The sequence below is a fragment of the Passer domesticus genome, chromosome 4 (genome assembly GCF_036417665.1).
Source record: "Passer domesticus isolate bPasDom1 chromosome 4, bPasDom1.hap1, whole genome shotgun sequence".
In the NCBI taxonomy this organism is placed as follows: Eukaryota; Metazoa; Chordata; class Aves; order Passeriformes; family Passeridae; genus Passer; species Passer domesticus.
The window spans coordinates 47,392,380-47,419,045 of record NC_087477.1 but is presented as its reverse complement, the minus strand read 5'-3'; the positions used below and the strand labels follow the sequence as shown (position 1 = coordinate 47,419,045).

The 26,666-nt window shown below is 35.6% G+C and overlaps 1 protein-coding gene across 1 annotated transcript in view; it reads right to left on the bottom strand.

The window, feature by feature from the left end:
- The window catches only part of LOC135299148 (uncharacterized), a 475,254-nt gene that overhangs the window by 59,348 nt on the left and 389,240 nt on the right, over window positions 1-26,666 (bottom strand). The window contains exon 15 of the mRNA XM_064417695.1: window positions 3,906-4,015. The gene's annotated coding sequence lies outside the window, so the exon portion shown is untranslated. The remainder of the gene's footprint in view (window positions 1-3,905; window positions 4,016-26,666) is intronic.

Genomic DNA, 26,666 nt, shown 5'->3' with positions numbered 1-26,666 from the left:
CAACAACCCACACAGTAAGGAAAAGCAATACAAATTGAACCTCACTGAAATTAAGTATGAAAAGGTTTGTGTGGTCACCTTGACCCACAGGTCTGGATGATATTGAAAACATCAAGTACAGAGAAAGATTTGAAGGAATAGAAGGAGAAGCTGTGAATACTAAAACTAATTAAAAAACAATCCTGCAGTGTAAGACAGCTGTACCAAAAATAGATGAAGCAAAACTATTTCAATGGACTGATGTAAGAAACTGGAAGGACCTTTATTTTTCCTGCCTACACATGTTCCTATCACCCCTTAAACAACAGGAGCTGAAAAATTACAGACATTCAGGGCAACAGCAATCAATGCATGAGGCCTCAGGCTTGAATTGGAAGTGAAAAAAACAAAAAACCTGAATCTGTGAACAATAGTAATGTCTGGCATTTAAAAAGGTACATTTTTTTCAAAATTCTGATTTGGAGTGAGATAGGTAAGGACAAATTTTGAGTATATTTTTATAAGAGAGAAAATCCCAGTTAGGATATCTATTTTTAATGTGCAGATTTAAAGAAGTGGCAATGTTCAAATAAATAATTCTGTCCTTGAACAGTTAGGATTGTTTTGATTTTAAAATTGTTTTAAACATTACTTTTTCCATATTAATCCACTGTACTGTGAAGGTAGTTTTACTTGTCATCTGCACTACCTAATGAGCTGGTCCTCTTATAGGTGTCGTTCAGAAAGTTGCTGAGGAAATAATTTTTCTCCTCTTAAGGGAGCTACAATACTCACAAAATACAATGGCAAATCTTGAGCTACAAATTCTTACAGAGACTGACAGTTCAAATGAGTCTTGAAACTACATTTTACTAGACCTTAAAAATTTGTCATTTCAAACAAAGTTTTTTTTTTGTAAAAAGCTAGCAGCAATCAGCACAACTCATTTATTTTAGTTATAGAAAGTAAAAGATTCTTCTACTGAAAGAAAGTAAGACTTTCAATTTTATTGAAGAGTATTTTCTGTCATAAACCAGTTCTGGAATACTAATTTCACAAATACTATCACACTTAAAAACAGTCAATAAAAACCTACCCTACCTCCCAAAAAAATATAGTTTCCATCCAAAAAATGGAAAAAGCAGTCTATTATCCTATGTATCATTACCTTCCTCTCCACTTCTTTCTATTTACCTGTCTGGGTTTCTCAGTCTGAATTTAGTTCAAATTCTTACACTACACTGGTGACTGCCACAGATATTCTCACAAATTAAAGACTACTACTTGATCTTGCAGCCTCTATAAGTAAGGATAGTGAGTTTCTGGAAAGGTAATTCAGAAAATCTAAGTTGTGATCCATCAGGGAATCGTCTTTTGAGAGCCTTACAGTTTATAAGTCTAGAGGGAGTCTAAGGAGATTAACTGAATAAGTCAGTTCCTGAAGTTGAACAGGTTAACAATGTTTTGTTTTTCTTGTTCAGTCATCTATCAGACAAGCAGCTTATCAGTAAACATCCAGGAACAAATATTTTGTGCTAGAAGGTATGCACCAAGCCATTAATATAGCTGTGAGTTAGATATAACATGTTGAGACAAGATTTAGTAATTTTTTTTCAAATAACGAAACAAGATTTTTTGAGACATAATAGTAACCAAGTGCTGAAGCAAGTGATTGGTAGTAAGAGAAGCTTGGGTTTAGTAGGATCCTGATTCATACAATTTTTCCTGACTGACTGCTGACAGAATAAGACTACTGAGCTATTTGACCCAAGAGGAAAGCTAAGAAGGAAAAAAATAAAACCCCACAATGAAATTAGAGCACAAGAAAAAACACTACCAAATATTTGGAGTGATTTTCATTTCAAGCACCATTTATATGTAATATCTGTTTCTGGAGATAATTTATCACTGTTGCTACCAGCAAGAAATTTACAAGTACATCTGTACCTCTCCAGTCATGAGATGAAACTTTTGAGAATCTTGCAGAGTAAAGCAACTCAAATAATTGCATAGTCCCTGCCACTGTTTTCTATCACTGTAGCACCATTGTCTAGAAAGCGAAGTGACCCTCAGCTACCTAGAACTGTCATCCAAAATACTTCAGAGGTAATTTAACAAAATTAACCTGGAAAATCTCCACATGAGAGGAAAATAGGAGTTGTAATTTAAAACAAATTAGAAATATGATTTTAGCAATACTGGTTTGGGAAGGGGGTAAGCTGACAAAGCTAAACTAAATTAAAATCTAAACTAAATTTTTAAAGCTTAGATTGAAACCAGGTTGGTTTTTTTAGGCATACTACTAATTCTCAATTTTATGCCTGTTACTTTTTATTATTTAAATGAGCCTGATTGAAGACTGAATTTCAAAGTTAGCTGATCATAAACTGGCTGTTACCCAAGTTGCTCTTCAACCTCCACATTTCTCAGCAAACCTTCTCCTTAGACAGTTAAACATAGATTTCTATGAAGCATAATAATTGAAAGTTAATTTTAAGGATATGACCACATACTTTGTTTTCCTCCTTTTATGCTATCAATTAGGTCATCAGAGCAGCAAGCTGATCATTCTTGTTTTGATCATAAAGGAGCAGAGACATTCCAAGCTGAAAACTATCTTAAAAGAGAAACAAGAATCCAGGTAGGTAAGTGATAAATGCATCTTTTACCAATTGCACGGAATAGTCCTCACAGTATCATTTACCACAGCAAAAAAGACAGAAATAAACAAAGATTCAAAAGTTGATCTCTTGTAGAAGATGTAAAACTCCATACAAAACATGTTATGAGAGTGAACAAAATCGGTTGTGGTAAATCAAACACAAGGATTAGCAATGAGAAAAATAAGCAGTCACTATAAACATGGCCTTTAGTTACACAGTCAAAAGAACTCTTAGCAACTGCTGCAGACTTTAGACCTCTTCAGTGCCAAATATTTCTTTGACGGTCAGTATTCTCAAAGCACTTCTAAAAACCACAGTAGGTTTTGAAGATTTATCTGGAAGTTCTTTAGAAAGAGGAATAAAACAAACAAAAAATCCCCTGAGAAGTTTTCTATGAATGCTGGAATTATTTTCTTTATTAGCATAGGATGAGATTATTCAAGGTCAAACATGTCTCAACTGTGTGACTTGCTCAAGACCTGGCAGCTGTCAGAGCTCCCTGATAATTTACTCTGATGGAGATCCTAGACATACTAAAGGCAATGGGAGAAATATGTCCAAGACAAAACTTGTTATTCCATCACAATATTGCCTTATTACTGAGTATTTCATTAGCTCAGTTTTACTCTGATATATAACTAATTATGCTCAGAATTCATTCTCACTATTATGGTGTAAACTTAAAAGTAATTAATTTTACTGTGACCCTTTCCTACAAAAATAAGAGATGGTGTTCAGCTCTCATTATCTAAAAACTTTTTGTAAAAAAATTATATAACCAAAAAAAACCTCAACAACACCCCCACCAAAAGCCCCAAGAACTCAAAAAACCCCAAAAACCCAAACAAAAAAACCAAAAAATTCCCCCCAAACCCAAAAAATAACAAAATAGCCCCTTCAAACAAACAAACAAAAAAATAATCTAAATATTTCTTCTTAACAAAGAAAACTACAATGAAGAAAAAAAAATCAAGTTGACACCACAGAGACTAAAGAACATTTAGGATTTTTAGTACTGTCAATCACATATGTTCTTTTCCATTTCACTCAATTGTGCATGTATCGGAGTTGACAGAGCTTCACTTTTACATCTGCCAGAGGTATTGCTATTGTAAATTTACCTAGAACATACTATGCCATATCCTAGTTGCCTGTCTTACACTTTGAATTCATGTTGCCTTAAGCAGAACACAAACCTTATCTCAGAATGGCAAACAATAAAAAATCCAAAGCAAACCAAACAAAAAAAAAAAATAGCCTTACTTTGAGCCTCAGCTGTCAGTGTTGCAACCTGAACTTTTGGTTCTGCACTCTCCAGTTGAGAATCCAAACCATACTGATGTCAGTAAGCTCTGCACAGGAATCTGGAAGCACTGAGAGATACAAAAAAAGAACTGTGAAACAGTTTCCATTTAATACACAAAGAGACTCATCACCAAAATTTATGTTTGACTCAAGTCTGATTGCAAGTGGGAGGAAAACATGACAGCAGGCACTAGAATGGGAACTGATATACCCAGAACACACAGAAATAATCTGGGTCCTTGCATGTAGAAATATGATTTTATGTGTTTTACTTCCAAACACCTAATGAAGAAGTGGCCAACAGATTTGTTAGATAAATCAGTTGATACAAACAACTATGTTCATCAGCTGAGTACAGAAAAATAATTTGTAAATTTAAGAGGAAAATATCAGTTTGGTGATGCAGTTCATATTAGAACTCTTAAGATTGGTGTAGTTAAACAATATCTGGGACAAGAATTTTTTTCTTCCTGAAGGCAGGTTGGAGAGGACATGAACAGCAGTATGCATAGCTATTACCAAAAAAAATAGTAAAAAGGCAAGACATGTACATGTAGCATGTGGATCTTGTCTAATATTACAATAAACAGCATAATTACAGAAATCTTGGATGACATGAAAAGTTGAATTCCTACTGGAGAACTGGGAAAACATCAGAAGAAGCACTGAATGTGTTAAACTAGCACAGATATACTTTTATTTCTGAGGAAAAAAGATGTGCTGTTCTGCTGTGTTTGTCTGTTAGTTGTTGAGAAGTCCAGAAGAGGTTAGGTTCATACATTTTGTCAGCAGAATGACAGACAAAGCATTTGCTTTAAACTTGTACATGGGAAAGTACTTTGGAAACAACTTAACCTACTTGTACACACAGAGGTGGATAACTAATTCAGAACCTTGTCACAGGAGAGATTCAAATGTCCATATGGACACTAAAAGTGGCTGTTTAGCCTGAATAGACTGACATAGGTCTTGAGAACAACACAGAAAATTATCAACAATATCTGAAATAAACATCTCAACAGAAACCAGTCTACAAACTCACTCATTACCTATGTCCTTCAGAGTTCACATCACAAAGAAAAAATGCTACCCCCAGACTCAGTGTTGAAATTGCAGCTTTCTATCTGCATGTTGGAGAACAGTTTTTGCCATTAAAGACATAACAAGGACCAAGTCTACCAGGATAATAATTCTGAATAATTCTGGGTCATGTCTCTCTGGACTATTTTTCTTTGTTTTCTTTTAATTCACTCTTTTTTTTTTTTTTTTTTTTGCATGTATGTGCTCTTGTGTTTGTGAAAAGAGCACCATAGCAGACAACATTATTGTAAATTGAGATTGTGTGATTTTTCCACTGGTCAGTACAAGTAGCTGTGTCCAGAAACAATGTTTTGAAAGAGTCACTGAAATTATTTCTCTTTTATGATTTATTGGGAGAGTTAGGTTGTCTTGTTAGTAGGATATAAACAACTGTGAATTTACTAGGCATACAGCAATTTAGTTTACATAATTTTTTTTTTGTTTAAAAAGGCTATCTTGTACTAAACCAAGTTTGGGTTTACCATTCCATCAGACGTACTACAGAACATGAGGATGACTTCCTGACTGGAGGATGGGGGAAGGAGAGGTGTGATATTTTCATTTGTCTGGAGCCATGTAATCATGTCCAGTTATAAATCTGTTGTCAGTTCCACTGATCAATAATGGGTAGCAATAAGCACCACTAGTCTCCAGCTTGACACTGATGAATGGTATAACCAAGAATGGGATAAATCTCCTGATAACAGCATCTAGATTCAAAGAAGTCATCCATCTTCTTCTTCCTTTCTCCTGTCCTTCATCCCAAGAACTTATTGCTCTGAATAAGTACTACTCCTTTTTTTCCCTGTCTCAAGATGTGCTTAGGCCTAATTTTGCTTCAGTGCTGTCTTGCACATATACATCTTCCTATGCAACTCACTAATTACTCCATTCTTCCACAGCAATTTCTAAAATTAAGAGTAAGAGCTTTAAGTACATAAGTATTTCTGCTTCACTACAATGAAATTCAGAAGAGTGAAAGAATAAATATTTATCATGCAGCGAAGATACCTTTCCATTAATAAAAAGCCTAGCTGCTGAAAATTTTATTTTTCCTGGGAGAAGAGTCATAGATTTCTACACATGTGCATATATGTGACTGTACATTTATTTTGTGTATTTATTTAATTTCAAGTAGCTTTAACTTTAGGTTCCCAAGTCCACAAGAACAACATGGTTCACTACTGGTAGCATTAACTTATGTCAGTGTAAATAAGAAAACTGAGTTTGTCTTGTACATTTATGTAGCACAGATGGAATCTATTCATTCAACACATGGTAGAAAAATTTTGTTGAATTTTTTAGTTTTTAAGCTAATATAATTATTAGTGCACATCACGCTGGATTTTACAAAGATGCTTCACAGAAAGAATAGGAGCACCTGGACAGTGGAAAATATTAATTCTGTCCAATTTCACCTAGTATAACACCTAAAATCTTCTTTGTTTGTACAAACACTTTTAAGCTAGAAGTTAAATAAAACAGAATTTTAATGGAATTTGCAGAATTTGATTATGATATACAGTTTTATTTGAATGCAGCTATATTTTTCCATTCAAATGAAATTTTGTGCAAGGAAATGCCTTCTGCAGATTAAAGATTGAAGTCAGGTGTTTATAAAACTGAAGAGCCCATTCCTATCTCAGAAAAAAAATATAAATTTAAAACATTATTTTGCTCTCAATATAATTTGGGTTTAATTTTCTTATTTGATCTCAAAATAATTATTTTTTAAAAGCCTAGATTAATTTTTAGATTTTTCTTTTCTCATGTTAGTTCAAAACAAAGCAGCAAAATACACTGATGTAAAATCACAGAATTTTCTTCAACTACAATGGGTTGGAAAACTATTCTCCAGAGAACCTGGGGAAGTACAAGGAAGGCAAAACCAAACACACTGGATTAATAGGGGACAAAGTAATACTACAAGAGTTTTAAGAGAAGAGTACCTGTAGTCTTTCATTGTTTGAGTCTTAAGTGAATCATGCAAGTACAGATCCATTTCATGCCATCTTGTTGACATTGGAATGCTACTTTTCAATTTATCTCACATTTTTTGAACACACAGGAAACCTTTTCAATGACACCCTCTGAAACTTCCATTAATTATTGCTATACTCACAAATTATTCTAAAGTAGAACTATTGTAGTCCCAAATGCACCTTGTAGGAAAGGGGAAAATGTATTATAGAGGACAAGTCACATCACAATAGGCTATTATTTTGGCTAACACCTGCTTAAACAAAGGGCACTATCAACTAAAGCCTTCTTTCAAATTTAACATGCACACTCATGTACTAGATAAGCGTACCTAATTTTAACACAGCAATACACATCTCCATGTTCTTAACATACCAAGCAGCCCTTAAATTCTGTGGCTATATACCACTCCTACAGAGATCATTTTGTGGCCAGTCTGCATTTTATATCACCTAATTATCTATTCAACCAATGAAAGGTAGCTGTCAGTCAATTGCAGAGTAGATGAGATATGTAACTGGAGAGAACCAAAGCAAAAATAAGATTATCAGGACAGAGGTCATACCTCTAAAGTCTTGTAAAAAATATAACGACAGGAAAAATTCAACCAGAGATGTTAAATGCTCAGATAAGTCTTTCTGTCAATAGTCATGATGGCAATGAAAAGAAGTGCAAAGATGACACTGAACCAGTGCAAAAAAATATGTGCATGTTTGCTGCTTTTTTAATATTTTTTTTATTTTTCAATTTTTGGCCTCTTGCTCATCTTATCTTTTTATATGAGAAATTTGAAGTAGTAAATATCAAATCTATAACCATCCTTCAATGCAGCCCGGAAAAGTGAATTAATTTGTTAGCAGTACCTTTCTCAGTAATCATGGTGCTGTCATGAAATAATGCTTTCTAAATCCATTTTTTAAAACATTGTTACACTTTCCCACCTTCCTTTAGTCTTTTAGGCAGCATTCTGGTGCAATAGCTATTATTTCTCTAGCTTTCTCACCTGTATTCTCTAAGTCTCAGGAGGGTATTATGCATTTCCTCTGGACAGACAGGGAATAACACTGCAAAAACCAGCATTTCTATGTGCATTTTTCTTCCTGTAACACTCAAACAATATGAGCACATTGATATATGGTCAAATTTAACTTGCTGCTTAATAAGTTACAAGTCAGATGATTAAAGAAATAAAAAGGCATATTGCTTACTATTATGCAAATAGATACATCAGTAGTATCTTGATTACTATACAAAGTTGAAGGAAAAACCTGACACCCTATTTTAATTTTGAAAACATCCTTATTTTGTATTCTTTGTATTTGTGTAATTAGCCTTAGTGATTAATAGTACTAATTAGTAGGAAACCTCAGCACTTTGGTAAAGGGATGTAAAGCCACTCTTGTGGACACTGGGACTGTCATCCACCAGGCCAGGCTGGGACTGAAGAGCCTGCCAGGCTCACCAGGGTGCTGATTTTCCCAGAGCACTGCTTGTTGTGGCTGCTGTCTGATCTGTCCCGCAATGCTGACAACATCCACCTGGCAGATCTCTTTGTCCAAGGGCACCAAAGCTGAGAACAGCCCTGGGAGAGATGTGGGGAAAAGCTATTATCCAAACATTGACCAGAAACTCTCCAGAGCATTCCTTTTCTAGTCCATGAGATGCTTGGTGCGAAGAGGAAAGAGACCAATTAGTCCTATGGATGAGGTTCTGCAGGGCTCCCATCAGGGTTCTTGGAGCTCATCATCCTCTAGACACCTCTTCAGAGACTGGGGGTCTCCTGTCAGTTCCCTGACATTCTTTAGCCTAAACCAAGGTCTCACGCCTCAGAACATGTGTGCAGGATGTTCTTCCCTCCCACTGGCATGGGCTGAATTCCAGTGAAACTTCTCTGGGAAATCTGGAGCATATCCAACCTGTTTATTGGGATCACATTGCTTTGCAGAACACCAGTGATGGTGTTCACTTCCTTAGTGGGAGCTGAGGACATGAGATGACCTTTTTGGAAACTGACCCTTTTCACTCCATGCCAAGCTTTAGCCTTTGCCTTCTCCTGCCTGATATTGCCACTGTCACATTATCCCTGTCCTACAGTCTCCAGTGCTTCTCACAGCTCCTGCTAGCATGACAGTGCTAAAGAAACCACTGACGTTCCGATACCTAGCTTTGGCACCACCACATCAAAGTGAAATTGCACAGCTGATCAGGAAGCTGAAATTAAGGTCAAGGTCTGCAATTTCTTAAGATGGAGTCCTTCCAAAAGCTCCTGAAAGAGGACTAGTGGAAATTCTCCTTGTGAGAAGAGACTGAGATCAGGCATATTCCAGTGGGCAGAAAAGAAATCCCAGTGGGATTGTGGGTCTATGAGTCTTGTCAAGATACAGATAAACAGAGTCAGAAATCACTAATCAACACACAAAGGCAGGATTTAAATATAATTATTTGGACCATCTTTCTTATGTTTGATAAAATGCATTGATTATAAACTAGTATATCCACCAGTATTAGATCCTTGCGAAGTCACGTCGAATGGTGACTGTTTTGGCAGAAAGAGCTAGGCAGTCTGGCTTTCCATTATTAGTTCACAATTGCAACCTATGCTTTTAATTAATCCTAAATAAATCTTGCACTTGTCATTATTTGACTTGCAGGATTTGGAAATATAAAATACCTTTTCAAACAATTCCTTAGTTAAAGCACATATAAAAATAAAGTCCAGCCTCTTCACTCCACAGGTGTCAAGCTACTTCTTGAAGCAAATATTCATATTAATTCCACATCTAAGAATAGTATATTTCTAACACAAACATCCAGCCTAAAATAGGCAGCCTTCACATACTACATCCCACTAGTTATCACTTAACATATTACTTTTCTGTGGAATAAGATTAAAAATCTTGCAAAGGTTCATACTATGGTTGAAATGCAGAACACAATATACAAAACTGCAGTTTCTAACAAGAATATTACAGTATAAGATCCTATTAGCTTGAAGAATTTCATGCCTAAGGTCAAATAATAAGCACAAGTAAAAACCCAAAAAAAACCCCAAGAACCCCAAAGCAAAAACACACGTACCATACTACAATCCTCTTCAAGAAAAAGAAGCCACAAACCCAAAATATTTGTCTATGCAAAGCTTCTTGCAACAGCATTTAAGTACTTGGCTGAAGTCACTATAAGCTTAGTTCCTTACTTATTTCTGTTCTACTTTATTCCACTTGCATCACTGCTTTTCTAAAACTGTATAAGTTTGTACAGGTACCATTTTTTTTTTCTCATGTACCAAATATTGTACTCACCCTATTTCTCTTTTGTCAATCCCTTGATGCACTATGATTGTATTCTGTCTTCTCTTTGCCTCTTACTATAACCTAAAGCCTGAGCTCAACAGATGTTAATGTCTTCTAACTCATACTAGTTTTTCGCTTAATTTCTCATTTCTTCTTTAATTTTTTTAATGAAATGTTACGGAAGCATTTTAATGGAGTTCAAGAGCTCAGGCTAATGAACAGTTATGAACAATTCATAACTGCTCTTCCTGAAGACAAACTGTAAGAGAAGGTTTTTATCAGATTTTCTGTTTTGTGAGTGCCTGAGGATAGCAAAGGACAGTGGGGACAGCTATAAAGGGAATTAAATATATTCCCTATTATTGTAATGTTTCTGCCTGCTAATTAAATTCACCCAGGGGTAAAGATCTTCCAAAATCATTCCATCTTAAACTCTTCCATACATTGTGTAAGCATGATGCACTTTGGAACCCCAGATTCCTTCCTGTTTATGCCAACATACCCTCGTATACTCATATACTTACTGTCAATTTTATTGTCTATTTGGAAGAAATCTAGTCTTAAAGAGCTGATAACAGACTTCTGAAAAACATTAAAGCAAAAAGTCAGGAACCAGGTTTCTATACAACCTACTTAAAATACCAAGCATTGATCCTTTGAAGTTCCTTAAACAAAGCAGAGTTGGATCCTACACTAAATTCACTTTTAAAAGTAAAAATCAATTAAAACAAAATCCATTTTAAAGTATCCCTTTTTTTTTTTTTTGTCTTTGGATTGCTTTGTTTTCATATATTCAATATTTCTGACAACATTTAAAACCTAACAATTTTGAGTATATTAAAAAGTTCAATACCTGGCTTTCTCAGTATGCAGTGTCAGCTGAGTTACATAATGTAAAAGGAGAGAAGCATTTGTAAGAAAAAAAGAAAATTTATAAAATGCTGAAGTAAAAGTTTTTGTTTAAGTACTGTTTATCAGTATATCTGTGTCAGATTATGGTCCAAGTAGATGCAATTCCCACCTTATGTTGCCTGCAAAATGAATTATAGTGTTGTATCTTTCCTCAATTAATATGGGAAATAACTCCTTTTAACTGAGCAGAATTTAGCCTTGAATAAAAGGGTCATGATGTCTTCTTAATTAGCCATTTCTTCAAAGCAGTAAGTATAGACAACATTCAATCAGTCTTATGTCTCAAAAAACTTATTGAAACTGCAATTTTACTACAGGAAAAAAGCATTTTTATTAAATACAAATTGGCTGAATATTATCAATAATGAGCTTTCCATCTCCATTAAACTCTTCATACTATCACAAACACAGGTGTGAGTACTTTCCTGCCCATATTCCATTTCATTACTGATATTACATTTTTCATTATAAGAAACAGTAAGGAAAAGGACATATGGGGGGAGGGGGAAATCAGTCACCATTTTTACATTCAATTGAAATGATGAGAAAAGAAAGACTATTTGTCTTAATTAATCTTCATCTGAATAAAATTCCCGCCTCCTGAAAATAATACAGAAGTTCTTCAACCAGAAGGAAAAATTCTGTTTTTTTAAAGAACAAAAGCAAGTTATAGGAAACAACTATATATTTTATTAGCTGTATCATCCTTGACGTGCAGTTCTTAGACTCAGCTAAGACTGATAATAAAAACAAAAAGGAGATGCCAAGCAAACAACAAACAAGGGACAAAGAAAATGGCATATTGATATTCTAGCAGTTTCAGACCTAATACCAAAGGGAGACAGATAGATAAAGCAAAGCAGAAAAACACATATGGCCATTCTGAAAGCAAGTGAAGTATCAGCACTTAGCAGTAAATAAAAGGAATTTTGATTTAGTCAAGATTTTGGAAGGTATCTAGTCCAGAACAGTCCTTACACTACAGTCCAAGAGCTCTTATAGACAGAGAAATGTATATATGGGAACTGTGAGGAAAGTAAAGAGACCTGCAACCACCTCCTGGCTGATGACCAAGATGAAGCTGAAAAACAGCTTTTACTTGGAGAGCTCTCAAAAAAAAAAAAAAAAAAGCGTTTCCAGAATACTAAGTTTTTGAAACTGAAAATGTTGTAAAGGTCCTGATTTCCCTACCTTCTTACGATCCAAGTAATTCCCAGTGTTTATAACAAAAAAAAACTTAAGGTTTTCTTCAAGTTCTTCCCTTCTTCTGGCTCTTTTTGATAGACAGTTGTCGGGGGGTGAGGGGAAACATCAATTTGCCTTACTGGAATCTGATGATTTTAGTGCTGTCCTATGACACCAAAGAAAAGCCAGTGCTCTTGTTCCAAAAATGTCTGAAGCAGTGAGTTTCAGACTTTGTCTCATTTCATGCCTTTTGTATTACTTTAAAGGAAATCAATTACAAAACACTTCTGTTTCTCTAGAAGTACTCAAAGTACCTAAAATCCTTCATCTATAATACTTTGCTTTAAAAAAGAAAAATACCAGGTCAAATAGAACCTTTCATCTTGATATCTTCAGATATCTTTTGGGACAAGTTGGAGCCTGGTCTTTCTATTTTACCACATTACTGAGTGCCATTTGTGTTCTTCAATCTAGCCACAGCAGATTAAAGCTGTCAATTAGTCTGACCCTTCACTTGCCCTTCAGCCACTTTAGAACACTAGGCTTAAGAAACTCAGTATTAAAATATATTGTTAAGTGAGTATCATTAATCTTTATTGTAAAAGAACAAGAAAAGTTCTTCAGCACTTTGTTCTTTTCTGTAATGGGATAGGAAACTAGTAGCAACAGGATCAGGACAATCGGTAGGATTTTTTATGTTTTTTTATTGGCTTAAGCTCAAGATGTTGCTTCTTACTATCACCTCAGCTGTGTCTCTTCATGCATTCAAGCTGTTCTACTATCAATAGCTGCGTAGCCTTTTAATATCTAGGAATATTCATATTATCTTCTAGTCTTTAAGCTCTATTAATTGCTATTTTATGCAGGCCTATGCTTTTAGTATAGTAGTTTAGAGTTGAACCCCAGAGAACATTCTGGAACACAATTATACCTTTTTGATTTGTGGGGGTTTTTTGCCTCCTGTTACAGCAGCAACCATGCAGACAAATCAGAATAAAGTTAGGTATTCATGCCAATGTGTGAAATTATGTGCAGAAGTCCCAAGTATGACCAAAATTACCTTTTGATGTCTGTTGACTTCTTGCTCCTTTACCACCAATGACTGAAAGAATGACTGCATTGCATTGTGCATTCGAGCTTCCCATATCACAGTAAGACTGATAGTGAAATTAACTCTAAATTAAATACTTATTTATGTTACTTCAGTAACCTTTAGAAATTCTGAAGTAACAGGATAACTTCTGTGAAGCAGCATCTGAGATTTCTGAATGGTAAAGTACCATACTTTTTGATTCACAGTGTGTATTATAGTAAAGCAGATCAGTTTATTTTACTGTAGTCTGAAGAACAAGGATCAAGATGTTCAAATTTACTCTGCTACTGGCTTTGTTATCTCACAACAGAGATAACAAGCAATAAATTTAAACATACCCTTTAAGTATTACTGCCTAAAAGCATAAATATTGTCCATTAATTTGTCAGTGAGACTCCATTTTTCTCTCCAGGTTCCAAAAATGAAAAAAACAACCCTCAAAAATATGAAGACTAACATGACAAGAAAAAATTAGGAGAGATCCCAAGAAAATAGGAACCTCTTTCCCCCAACAATTTCAGAGTGAGGGGATGAGGGGACAAGTTAGAACCAGAGTAGCAATGAATATGAACATTTCACCAGGATAAGGACATTTTTCATTACCAAGTTTCTGATATACCACATATCACAGTGCTTAAAATTCAAAGCTGTTCAGACTGTATTCCAGCCAATGTACTTGGTTGTATTTCTCAGATATGTAATTTACTTGACAAGTAGTATTTAAATGCTTTAAAATAAACCATTGTACCAAGAACAGATGCAGTGTAGTAACAGAGCTTTAAGTTTTACTGGGCTTGTAAATGCAACCAATTTGTTAGGATAAAATCTTCAGAAATGAACCCTAAAACCTGTAAGTAGAGGAATCCATTTGCATTGCCTTTTTTTTCCCCTCACTGAACCACTCAAACCTTTTCCATTATTCATATGCAGAGGCTCCTCTAACTTATTATCTGTAGTGTAGAAGACTTGGCCTGCTGCTGTGACTGCAGCACCTATGGCTAATCTATATCTGGGGTGAGCACTGATGAAAACCACAGTCAGCAAAAGATTCTGCTGAATACATCAAAAGAGATGAAAACATTACACTGTCTTTTTATACCTGCTTATCCCATCCTCTATTTCTTCTTATATAAATGTAATCTAAAATGTTTTGTGTTATATTTGTTATTTTAATTTTTATTTCACCAGTACTTTTGGCATAATTCTGGATCCTCCAAACTCTCTGATGAAGGTTGCCTCACTTAAATGAAAGTTGTATAAATACATATTTAAAATCAAAGTCTTCGCTAGTCAAACATGAGCTTGATTCTTCTAAGTCAGATAAACACCCTAAAACACATTACCATTCTACTATTTCACATTTTGAAAATGACATATCCCATTCCACATTTCAAACACAACAACAGGATAAGTTATGTGAAATAGCTCATGATTAAAAGAAACAGAGTATATAAATTCTGAAACTGCAAAGGAAAAATAAAAAGCAAAAATAGAGTCAAGGTGATGAAATTAAAAAATTCTATGACTATTTTGTTATCTCACAACAGAGATATACAAGCAATAAGGTTAAATACCATCCAGGTTAAGTGGCCCAATTTTGGATACCAACTGTAAAAAAAGGTGGCAGTATGAATTAAGCCTCCAATTTCTTTAATACCTACTTCATGCTCTAAAATGTTTCCTTCTCCTTCTTGACTTGCTGAGAAAGGCTTTATAAATTTTTTCTGTTTGTATTTCAGTTGAGTTGACAATGCTTGCCAAAGTTACCTATTTCTCTTCTATTGATTAAGCAACCACTCAATTTTATTGTTAGATGAAGTTGTGGAGATTTGCATGCTTTTGTTTTTTAATCTTAGAATCCTGATACTTATAGATAACTTTTTTTGAAAGCCTATGTAAGCTCTAAAACAGAAATAACATGAAACAAATCAATATTTTCAAGTACCAAGTAATAACTTATGAGGAACAAGTCAGCTATTCATTTGTAACGTAAACAGGTAGAAGCCATACAGAAACGAACAAAATTGATTATATGCAAAGGTTTCTGGTCTCTTGTGGGCAAGCCTCTGGATTAAATAAAAAAAAACCTCAGAGGCAGAATGTGAGTGGAGAAGATGAATGTATGAATCAGTTCCCAACCCTCATTCAGTCAAGACTGGCAGGTTCTGCAAAAACTTCTAGTATTTTATGGAAACACTGGTATAGACCAATTCTAACATTTAACTTTGGTATTCACAGTGCAAGTAGATTTTCATAAACATATTGAAAATACTGAGATGAAATCATACATGGAAAGAAAGAGATGATATTATTTTAAACTAATAAAGTTTTACTGAAAAGCCAAGATCTTAACAAAGAAGCATTTTTAGTAAACATACTTTCTCATGTAAAAAGTTGTCAGTCTTATTATGAACTTTAGCTCCAAGACTGATGAATTAAGTATTCTCTGCCAAGCAAACAGCCCTTCTACTCACAAGCTGTGGAAATAATCTAGAAATGAATAAGAAAGTGCACCATTTTCTGGCAGATATCTACAGTTTAAGCATAGACATGATCCAAACTGTTAGTATGATCTCTTGGTCCTTGCCTCCAAAGCAACATGAAAGTGACGACACCCTGCAATTTGCTGCTTAGGTCTAAGAATGGCAACTTCTATACCAACATATGCTAGGTGATCAAGGCAAAAAGCCCCCAGGATGGAGCAGGAAGTTCCACTAGCAAGCAAAGATGTGTGCATATAATGGGGGAGCCACAATACTTAAAATGCAAATGTTTACACACAGCATATATGGCCAGGCACAGCAGTCAGAAAGAAATGATCATAAGACATTCTTTTAATGTACAGACAGGGATGGCCAACCTTGAATGAAAAAATAAATATACTGAATTTAAAGAAACTGTTTCCTTTGGCTTCCACAGAGTTTAGAGCAGGACCAGATAAAGGAAAATTAAGATCTTTTGTGAGATGAAGAAACCACAGTTATTTTAATTGATTTACCTGTGCAACTTAGGTCTGGATTAATTGCCCCAAGTAGTACTAATGACTGGGTTTTTTTCTTTAGCTTAAAAAAAATCTTCAAAATTTTAATTATTCAGCAAATTCTAGTGTAAGCATCAATCCGCAGAATTTAAAACAGAAAATGATGTGTTCTCTAAGAAAATAAAATAAAGGAATTTCTCCATCCACTTTGTGGAATAATGTATAATTTCCAGCAACATCCTGACAAAACCAAAATTTCTTACCCTGGTGGAACAGATTTCTGATGTCCTCACCAGAAGTTAGTAAATACAGCAGCATGTAGGAGTGAACTCCTCATTTCCAATTAAGTGTACAAAATCCTGTATGAAGTTTAATCCTCTCAACAAATAATCATACTGCCCATAAAGCCTAACACATGCTTCATTAGGAACTCTTTTTTCTTTTGCTGATTCAGTCTAGCAAGTCTTTCTTGTACAGAGAAGGTGCAAATGTGTTCTACATTGTATCTTGCACTTTTCTTTGCCTTGCCTCACATATCACTAACTGAAGAACTCTGCAATTTCTTAGTAAGCACAAGACATTTCCACTCATTCTTTTCCTTCTTTCACATTACATTCCATCAGTGACCTTATAATAAAACATGTTTAGACCCAGATATTTAAAACTAGTTATGGGCACAGCTGGTTCTTAGACAAACACTTGAAAGGATGTTTTCGTGAAATCAATATTGCTCTACAAGAGGCGTAAGAAACCTGAAATTGATCACATCCCAGTCTCAAGACAGAATAGATCAAGACCTGTTACTTTTTTTTTTGTCAGTAATGGTGGTCTACAAGAGCTAAGCTATGCATCACTCATCAAATGGAAAAGGAGTTTTTCAAATTAGTATGGTACATTGCTTTTTTGAGATATCACCCTTACATCCTATTAATTTTTCCTTAGCAGTATGAAGTAATAAGCTGGTCTTTAATTAACAAGTACTCAGCTACAAAAGGATGAATGAAGGAACCCCAGAAAGAGTCAATAAATGTTTTATTTAAAGGAATTACATTTTTGTTACCACAGTTCAAATTTCTGCAGAATTGATATATCAAAATGATTTGTAAAATCTTTGAGATTTTGTGAAATGCTCAAGATATATGCATGCCTGTGCATTCACACTTCACAGCACTGCTACTCTGCCTTATCAATGAATGCTACAATGAAGTAAAATTTAGGGATTTTCCAAGCAGTTACCAGACAGAGGAAGACTTGATTTTTATCCAGTAGTCTGAAGTACTGGTGTGTACTTTCAAAACTATCTGTATTTTTTAATTTAAAATATACATCTATATCTATCTATATTCTCTACATATCATTTAGCTGCACAGATAATGAGCCCTTTGAGAGGACTTGAAGGTAATTAATGTTGACTATCAAAGAATGTTAGTGAGGAAAACATTGGTAGACTCTGAATTCACTGCTGTGTGTATTTAGTTTGTTTCGCAAATGAGGTAATTTTCCAACTTGAAAAAGCACATCTCCTAGTCCACTGTTGTCAGTGTTGCTAGGTCCAGAATCAGTACCTGTAATGTCAAGGGCATGAGACATCTAGGATGCTGAGATCAATTTCAAATCTAACAGTCTAAACTGGATCCTAGCTATCTTTTATAACATGACACAACCTAGGATGGTATCATGTTGTACATTTTTATGCCACAGAATAAGCTAAAGTTGGAAGGGACCCACAAAGATCATTGAGTCCAGCTCTCTGCCTGGGACCCTGGGACAGCACAATCCCCAGGAGTTTCAACATGTGCCTAAGAGTATTGTCCAAACCCTTCTGTCCTTCTCCTTCCCCCAACACATCCCCACCCCCTGCATCAAGAGAGAAAGGCATTGGTTTACGCCTTTCTTATTGGCTCTTTAGCCACAGCTAGAGAGCAAAGTGTACTACCCACCTTCAAATAAATTTAATAATATATTTTTCTTTCCTTCTCATCTGTTCCTCTCAAGGATCAAGCACAGTCCAAAAAACCCCAAAACACTTCAAGAAATGAGTTAGAGGGTTTGCTCTTTCACAGTTCATCAAACAAATGAAGAACTGAAGATCATGTACCTGTGATTGAAAATAAGATTTTAACAAGCAGGGAAATGAATAATTCATTTTCAATGTGATCTTTGGACTGGTGTCCCCTGGTTCTTCTCAAATTCACTACTTCAGAAGAATTACTCTGAAGAGATTTCACATGACACAAAGATTCTTTATACTTGTCAGAGAGTCAAGGTGGCCTCCCATCAACAATATGGCTTCAGGTTGATTTTCTTTCTCCTTTTCAGAGTCCATTTCCCTCTCCTGAATACTGATTAGGAGCTGTGTCTGCTGTGTTCCTGAGACTTTTAACAGAATCAAACAAATTCAGCTCTGTGAAGACATTGACTTGAAACTGTTTGAGGCAGGACTATGTGAGCTCTCTAATATTGAAAGGATTTTCTACTTCCTCACGTGCATTTTCGCTGTACTGACCCACAAAATCGGTATGAATAAGATGTATTTCTTCCCTTCCCAGAAACATTTTTATACAACATCTGTGACAAGAGCAACAAGATATTGACTTTTTATTATAAAGCTCTTATCATTGCAATAGGAAAGCAAAGTCAAAATAATGTATCATGGAGCATAAACTACAGATTTGAAATAAAATACTTTAAAAAAGCAAAGTTCTTGGACATCAAGATATACTGGCATTTCAAAATATGCCCTTGACATTTTTCTTTATTATTCCTGTGTGAGCATCAGTTGCTTTTTTCAGAAGGAAATATACTTTGGCAAGTCTTTCTTCTGCTTACTTTTAAAAAGATAGATTACTATAGATCTTATATTTAGTTTTCAGATCAGTAACAAGGTCTTCTAGGAACCCAGAATTACCTGTTTTCTTATCAAAAGTGCAGTGTTTTGCTAATCACTCTCAGATGATAATATTTAGGACAGGCTGTATTACTGATATTTTCTGTTTAGGACACCAGCAAGATTTGGGGTTAGAGCACCTGGAGGAAAGGCAGGTTTTTCCTTTGTGAACAAAAGCTTTCCAATATCCCATCATTGGCCCAACACAAGGAGGAAAGGAATGCAGATTCCACCACCACCCCCCCCGCCCCCCCGACAGAAATCAAAAGGGAAGTGGCTCTGTGTTTAATAGGCACTAGAACATCTAACTGGGGAAAGAACCAGGAATCTGTCTGCAGAGCAGGCATGTTCCTCCATTACTGAGATCTTGGTAGTATCAGAAAGAGCTTACCCTGAAAAGTGAGCTTCTGAAGGGGAACAAAGTCTATTAAAGCATAACAGACCATGCTTAATTGATAATTTTATATATTAGGCAGGATTTCAGAATAATTTTGATTATTAAATAAGCACAATCCCATGCTACAGCAATACAGAATTAGTTGAACCTTTAAAGGATAGCTTGGAGCAAATAACAGTATAAACAAAAATACCTGTACTCCTACACACATTTCATATAAGACCTTGAGATGAAAACATCTGAGACACCATAAAATCAGGTATTCTTTATATGAAAATCTGTATAAATTAACAGCACAGCTTAATACAAAGCTGAATGTTACCAGAAATTACATCAGATGCATCTAGAAGTATAAAATAAAGCATAAATATTTTCAGAGATTTTCAATTCTCTGAACAGAGTTTTATTCTAATATAGTCAAATTATTCAAAGTTATGCTACTAAAGAGAAATTCATACAGGCAATCACTTTTACATATAAACACCAATGGTACTTAGTATTAGCAATATGACACTGAATTAAAATATCTTTCACTCTGATAACTCCTATCCATTTTGAGATTTATATGCAGGAAAAGACAATTATGGAGGGCACAGAGACAGTGTGGTGTTAGTGCTAAGCTCCCAAAGGACTATCAAAGAGTGTAATTCTACTATTTCTTCTCTGCACAAAATAAACACTCCCCTCTGTCCCCAAGAGACAGTTCTGCACTGTCAGCAGTCAAGTGACAAGCAGGATCTCTTGGTCTTCCTTCAGTCAGCCTGTGTTCTTTACTACACACTAAATTTTCCTGAAACAAACAAAATAAACCAAACCCCATTAAAAAAAATCCCCAAAATACCACGCCCCTCCAAAAACCTAAACAAAATTCCCAAAAACCAAAAAAAAACAACATACCAAAAACCCCCAAAGAAAACAAACAAAAACAACAAAAAAACCCAACGAAACAAACAAACAAAAAAAAAGAAAAAGAAAAAAAAAACAAAGGAAAGGCCTACTAAGAGAAGCATTAAAATAAATATTCATGGTTTTCAGAGGACCATATATATAAAATACACACACATATGGGCATTTATTTCTTCCACAGCACTTTTTGAGAAGGTGATCAAAAGAAATCAATGCAGTTTTACATATTAACAGTTTCTGTGAATTGCAACAGTACAAAATAAACTGTCCAGTGTCTTACACATATCTTCAAGTAGCACATCTGAGTGGGAGCACATGTCAGCCTTTGAAATGGAATTGATTAGACAGTGTTTGTTCCTCTAGTCCCTGGAGGACTACAGACCTATTTCCACATCAGTAAATTCAGTGGGATCTTTCTTGCTGACACAAAAAATGGGACACTAGTGGGAGCACTGTAGGCTGCAGTGTGACTCTAGGCAGAGTTGGGAGATACAGATAGTATTTTAGCTACTGCTCTTGCTAGTCAAGAGATTTATACCAAAAGACATCCTAGTCCAGAAAGGCACATCAATATCAATTGCTCTCTCTTGTTTTCTGTTTCTTCAGGGTAGACTTTGTTATTTTAGAAAGGACTCTTGGCAATTTACTCTTCACTCCATCTAACCTCAAGCCAATCTGCTGTGGAAGCAGGGCAAGAGGCAGAAAAATAAGTATTAGACAAGGGCCCAGGTTGGAACAATTCAAATTATGGTGTGATATGGTGGGTTGAGGCATTGGCTACATGAGGACTTCGGAAGTTAGTATAAACCAGCTGTGGAGAAAGACTGCAGGAGCCACATTTTGCTGGGTGTATGGATGTGAATGTTGGGTAAACTCAGACTCTGTCTCCTGTATTTCATGTCTCCAGAGATATCTCATGCCCTGAAGAAGCGTAACAACTACTCTGCTATTTTCTTTTCTTAGGGTTTTTTTTTCCTTCTTTTTCTCCAGAGGAAAGTTAATTACATCCAAATGTACTGTCATTTAAAATTATCCAAATTAAGTAATACAATTAATAAGGAAAAAACTATCCAGCTGTAATGCAAACAGGAGACACTCTGCTCTTGAGCCAAACGAGGTTTTGTCTCACCTGTATGCTGATATCTAAAATGACCCCAGAAGTCACTCATCCTAAATTAAAGTGTACTAGTTAAGGAGTGGACATGTGATGTGACATGCTCCTCACCTGGGCTATCACAGCCCAGAGTCACAGGCTCACACCCTAGGAGAAAGAATACAGGCAGTGCTGTATCCCAGGCTGATCCCAGGCTGCTCCATTACAGAGGATGGACTACTCCAAGTGAAAGGCAATGTTAATTTTTCTGCAAGCAGAACATAAAGGCAGAATGAAACAACAGCTTATGCAGCTGTGAGGAGCTGGCTTCCAGTCAAAGTCTGTCTCTTTCCTGGTGTTATTATTCTGTGTGTCATCCTCCTCAGTGCATCCTCCTTCACCTCTTGTTTCTGAGGCTGTGGAAGAGAGGGTTCACCATGAGGATCATCAAGGTACAGATCACAGTGGCCACTTTGTTTTCATCCACTGAGAAATGGAATCTGGGATGCACAAAAATAAAGACAATAGTCCTGAAGAACAGGCTGATCATAGTCAGGTGGGAAGCACATGTGCAAATGTTTTCAGCCAGCCACCAACAGAGTAGATGACAGCAAAGTGGATTATCAGCAGATGATGACTGTAAGTTTAGGAGATAAAGACAATGATGGTGTTCAGGATGCTGAGCACAAAGGACAGAGTGAAAAGCACTAGCTTGCTACTGAGACCCTATGAAAGAGGAAAAGATCTTTGTGGGGATACTACAGAAGAAGTGGCAGATCACACTGGTGGCATGTTCCCCAGCATTGCTCATTCCCATGCACACAGGGATCCACTGGAAGCATAAGTCCCTTAGACCACTCCCAGGGCTCTGTCATCTTTCTGCTCCTTAGAATGTTCCTGCCTGCATCACCAATGCCCACAAACAAAAGTGGTTAATGGTTACTTTCAGAAGTTTGAAGATCCTGCTTGAAAATAGCTTTTGAAATGAAACACTGAATCCACTTTTTGGCACTTAGGTTTTACACTTAACAAACACTAAGAATAAAAATAGTAACTGCACTTCTGACCATGCAATTTTTCATAAAAAGTACCTTAAAAACCCCACAACTGGTTTTCACTGCTATTAATCTAAGTCACTCTTTAGTGCTTCCATGTAACTGACACTGATTTTTGTCCTTTGCTCAATGTTCTTTCCTTTATTGTGAAGAGATGGGTAATCACTAAATAGTCAGAGGTTGCATAAGGGTCAGGGTCTTTGAGCAGCTCTGGTCTAGTGGGAGGTGTCCCTGCCATGGCAAGGGGTTGAAACCACACGACCCTAAAAGTTCTTCTAATCCAAGCTGGTTTATGATTCTGAAAGATTTCTGAAGAGTAAAAATGAGTAATAACCTGGGTTAGGGAAGAACCTCCATCACAATTTTCTAACATTTACTTTCCAAGAGATATTTAATGGGATATACACTGTGTGCTGCTACATGGTCAATCGAGCACCTCACTAAAAAGCACAGGGTAACTGAATTCATACAGCTAACTAGATTTTCACCAAACAAATTGACTTCATGTTTGTATTTTTTCCACAGGATGGCAAATAATATTTTCTACAGGCAAACATAAGCAGAATATAAATATCTATGTTCAAGATTTATTCTTAAATAAGCTTTTTTAAAATTCCTCACATGGTTTTCCTATCTTTTAAGTGTACATTAATAAAATGCAATTATACTCTGTGAGAATATAAAGTTATTCTGGTGGATCACAGATAGGGTTAGGCAATTCCAGTCTGATTTAGAGTCAATACCAGCAAGAAATGCAAAGGGCAATAAGAAAGGATTATAGAAATACATAAGCAGCCAAAAGAAGGGCATGGTAAAGACTGAGATACTCAAAGTCTTATCAGTCTGCCTCTACTAGTAAAATCATCTTTCAGAAATCCCAGGTCCTGAAGACCAGAGGGAAAGTATGGAACATTCAGTGATTGTAATTTATGCCCAGAGGAACATCTTACACAATGCTTTAGGATAAATCCTTTGAAAAACTCAATACCACTTTATTTTCACTCCAGGCATTTTGAAAATGTGATATTTAATGCCTCCTTTGTAACTTAATTATGAAATCAATTAATTTGAAAGTTTATTTGTATTATTCTTCACTAGTCAGGAAAAGAATCCTGTTTGCCAGTAGGAAAAATATCTATAAGGCTCTCTAGGTATAAATCAGAGGTTAAAAGTAAAGGATGCATTTTATTAGAATGCTTTGTATTTAACTTAAGTAAACTAGAAATGGAGAGAACAGAAATGTGAGTGATTCTGATACAACTGCTGCACCCACTCAATGCCACTGAAAAGTGGATGCAAAATGCTCAAGGAATTTTTCCACAGACCTCAGTTAACCTGTAAAACACTGTGGTGGGAGACATTCTGAGGGAAGTTCCAAAAAGCAGTAACACTCAAAAAAGGGTTAGAGATTTTATGTATAGCAAAAACACCTATAAACATGAGTTCATATATACCAATCATTAGGGAAAGCTCCTTAAAAGGGAACATTAGGCCCTTGAAATGTAGTTATATTATTTCCAGTATCAAATGAAATTATTTTCTCCTAAACAGTAACTACTCCTATTCTAAGCAAAGGATAGTCCTACACTCATCGTGGCTTATTCCCCTAATTGATAGGATTCATCTGGATTTACAGCTACAAGAGGGAAATAGCTCATCTGGTGCAGAGAACAGAACTATAACTATGGATTTATCAATTTATATAACTGAAAAGGATTGCAAGTGTCATTATAACATAATGGTAGCAGCAGCACCTTTTCTTCCAGTATCAGTCCTCTAAGTTATCTTACAAATATATCATACATTAGTGTAAAATAAAATCTGTGAGGTCTTCGTTAGATTTAATAGTTAATATTTACATCTACACTTGCACTTTGAGATGGCCCATCTGAAGTACGAAGGAAAGACCTAAAGCTAGAAACCTACAAAAGCGTAAGTAAAAATATAAGTGCATTTCCCTCAAGATTCTTACAGCAATAACGTAGAAAATGAAGCATGGGTAAGTGCATATTAAATATTTCTTTTTTAGTTTCCCCTTTATTTTTTCAGATGGAATCAGACACAATAGTCAAAGCCTATCCAAACACATTTTACCAAAGGGAATCCAGCAAGCCAAATTTCTTAGCTGCAATATCGGAGAACTTTGTGGAATGTAATCAAGCAGCAGGTTATTGCAGGGCACTGGCTAGGATAGGCTGGAATTTCTGGTCATTTCTGAAGAAGGAAGTCATGCAAAGGAAAAAAAACCTAAATCTAAGACTCAGCTGAAAAGTGTTTGTGCAACTTTGATTCACAGAAACATTCAAAAGCATTATTTTCATTCTACAGTGGAATGAATAGTAATGGCAAGACTTCATATGTTAACACAGATACATTCACTGTCCTTAGGCAGGCAGACAGAAGTCAAGGCCTGAGGGAGCTTGAACTCCTGTCTCCCGCATTCTTCTCAATCTCTGGTTCTCAAAGGGAAATGGGGGGGATTCCCTTACAGGAAAACACTCATTTACTAGATCACGTAAATCATGTTTAAAAAGAAAAAAGCCCAAAGTTGTTCATTTAAGTTTATAAATGAAGAATGAAGTAACTATAATAGAAAATTAAAGATAATTTACATCTAATCATAGTAAATGTACTTAAGTAGCTTCTATAGGAACATATTACCAGTTTTATCTAATAGCAGAGAAGCGTTAATAAAACAGGATGGATTTTTTTCCCTTTGAAGTGTGCTGTAAATAAGCAGCAGCATTCCCACAGCTGAAAGGAGAATTGAACATGAATTATTTATACTGCCTGGAATAGATTTAGATTCTTTCAGACATTCAGTGAGTTTTGCAGTCAAGATACAATCCTTCAATAATTCAAATGTCATCAGAAAAGAATAAGAAGTCGTGTTTGGAAACATCATAGTAAATAAGTTTGAAGTGTTGAAAATATACAATGCAAGGACAAAATAAAGTTATTGTTTAGCTGGCGTTTGAATTAAATTGTTTCTATTATTAGGTTGACTATGAGCAACAAAATAAGAGATTTCAAAATTATGTTGTCCTGTGGAGGAGTAGGAAGAGCTAGCAACATTTATGACTATCAGAGTGAGAGGTCCTGAATGTAAATGTTAATACTGAGAGAATAAAACCAACTAACATCACCGAATTTGTGTAGATCACCTTTTTCATTTTAATTCAAACTAGTTCAAGAGACTTTTTTTGAAGTTAGATGTTGTTTTTCAAAGCTCAAAAAGGTTAACTATTAAATTGCTACTGTGAAGTCTGAATAAGAAATTATTTACTGATTTTATCCAGTAAATAGCAATTTTTTTTTTGCTAACATGGTAACTCCTGATCATACTTTCCTATTTCCAGCAATCCTCAATCTTTCCTCAACAAGTATGACTTTGAGGTAGAATTGTGCCATATTTTCCTTAACAGGAGTTCAAGCTACCTTAGGTGTACTTACTCTCTAAAGATGACTCATCTCAGGGAAAGCGAAACAAGAGCCCCCTAAACAACAAAGACGAGAACTCATTGATGAAGCAGATAAAAATGTCCTCTCTGTCCAGTATTGCCTAGGACCCTTTCTTGCAGTTCTATTTTCTAGTGTTAATACTTTCAGCAGCTCTCATGGTTGAATTCTGAGTCCTCTTGAATCCCTACAAAAGTTTCATTTCTTCTGCCTTGTAGCAGCTTAGCTCTTGGTCTGCCCAGAAGCCTGTGTCTCTGTCTGCACTTGTCTGGTTGCTTGTTTGTTCTATCCCCCTTTGCCTGCTCAAATCCACACTTTAGGAATTTCCTAGTCTTAGTACTCACAGCTAAGAGGCTCCTTCTAAAAGACCCAGAGTCAAAGTATGAGAAAAGCAAAAGC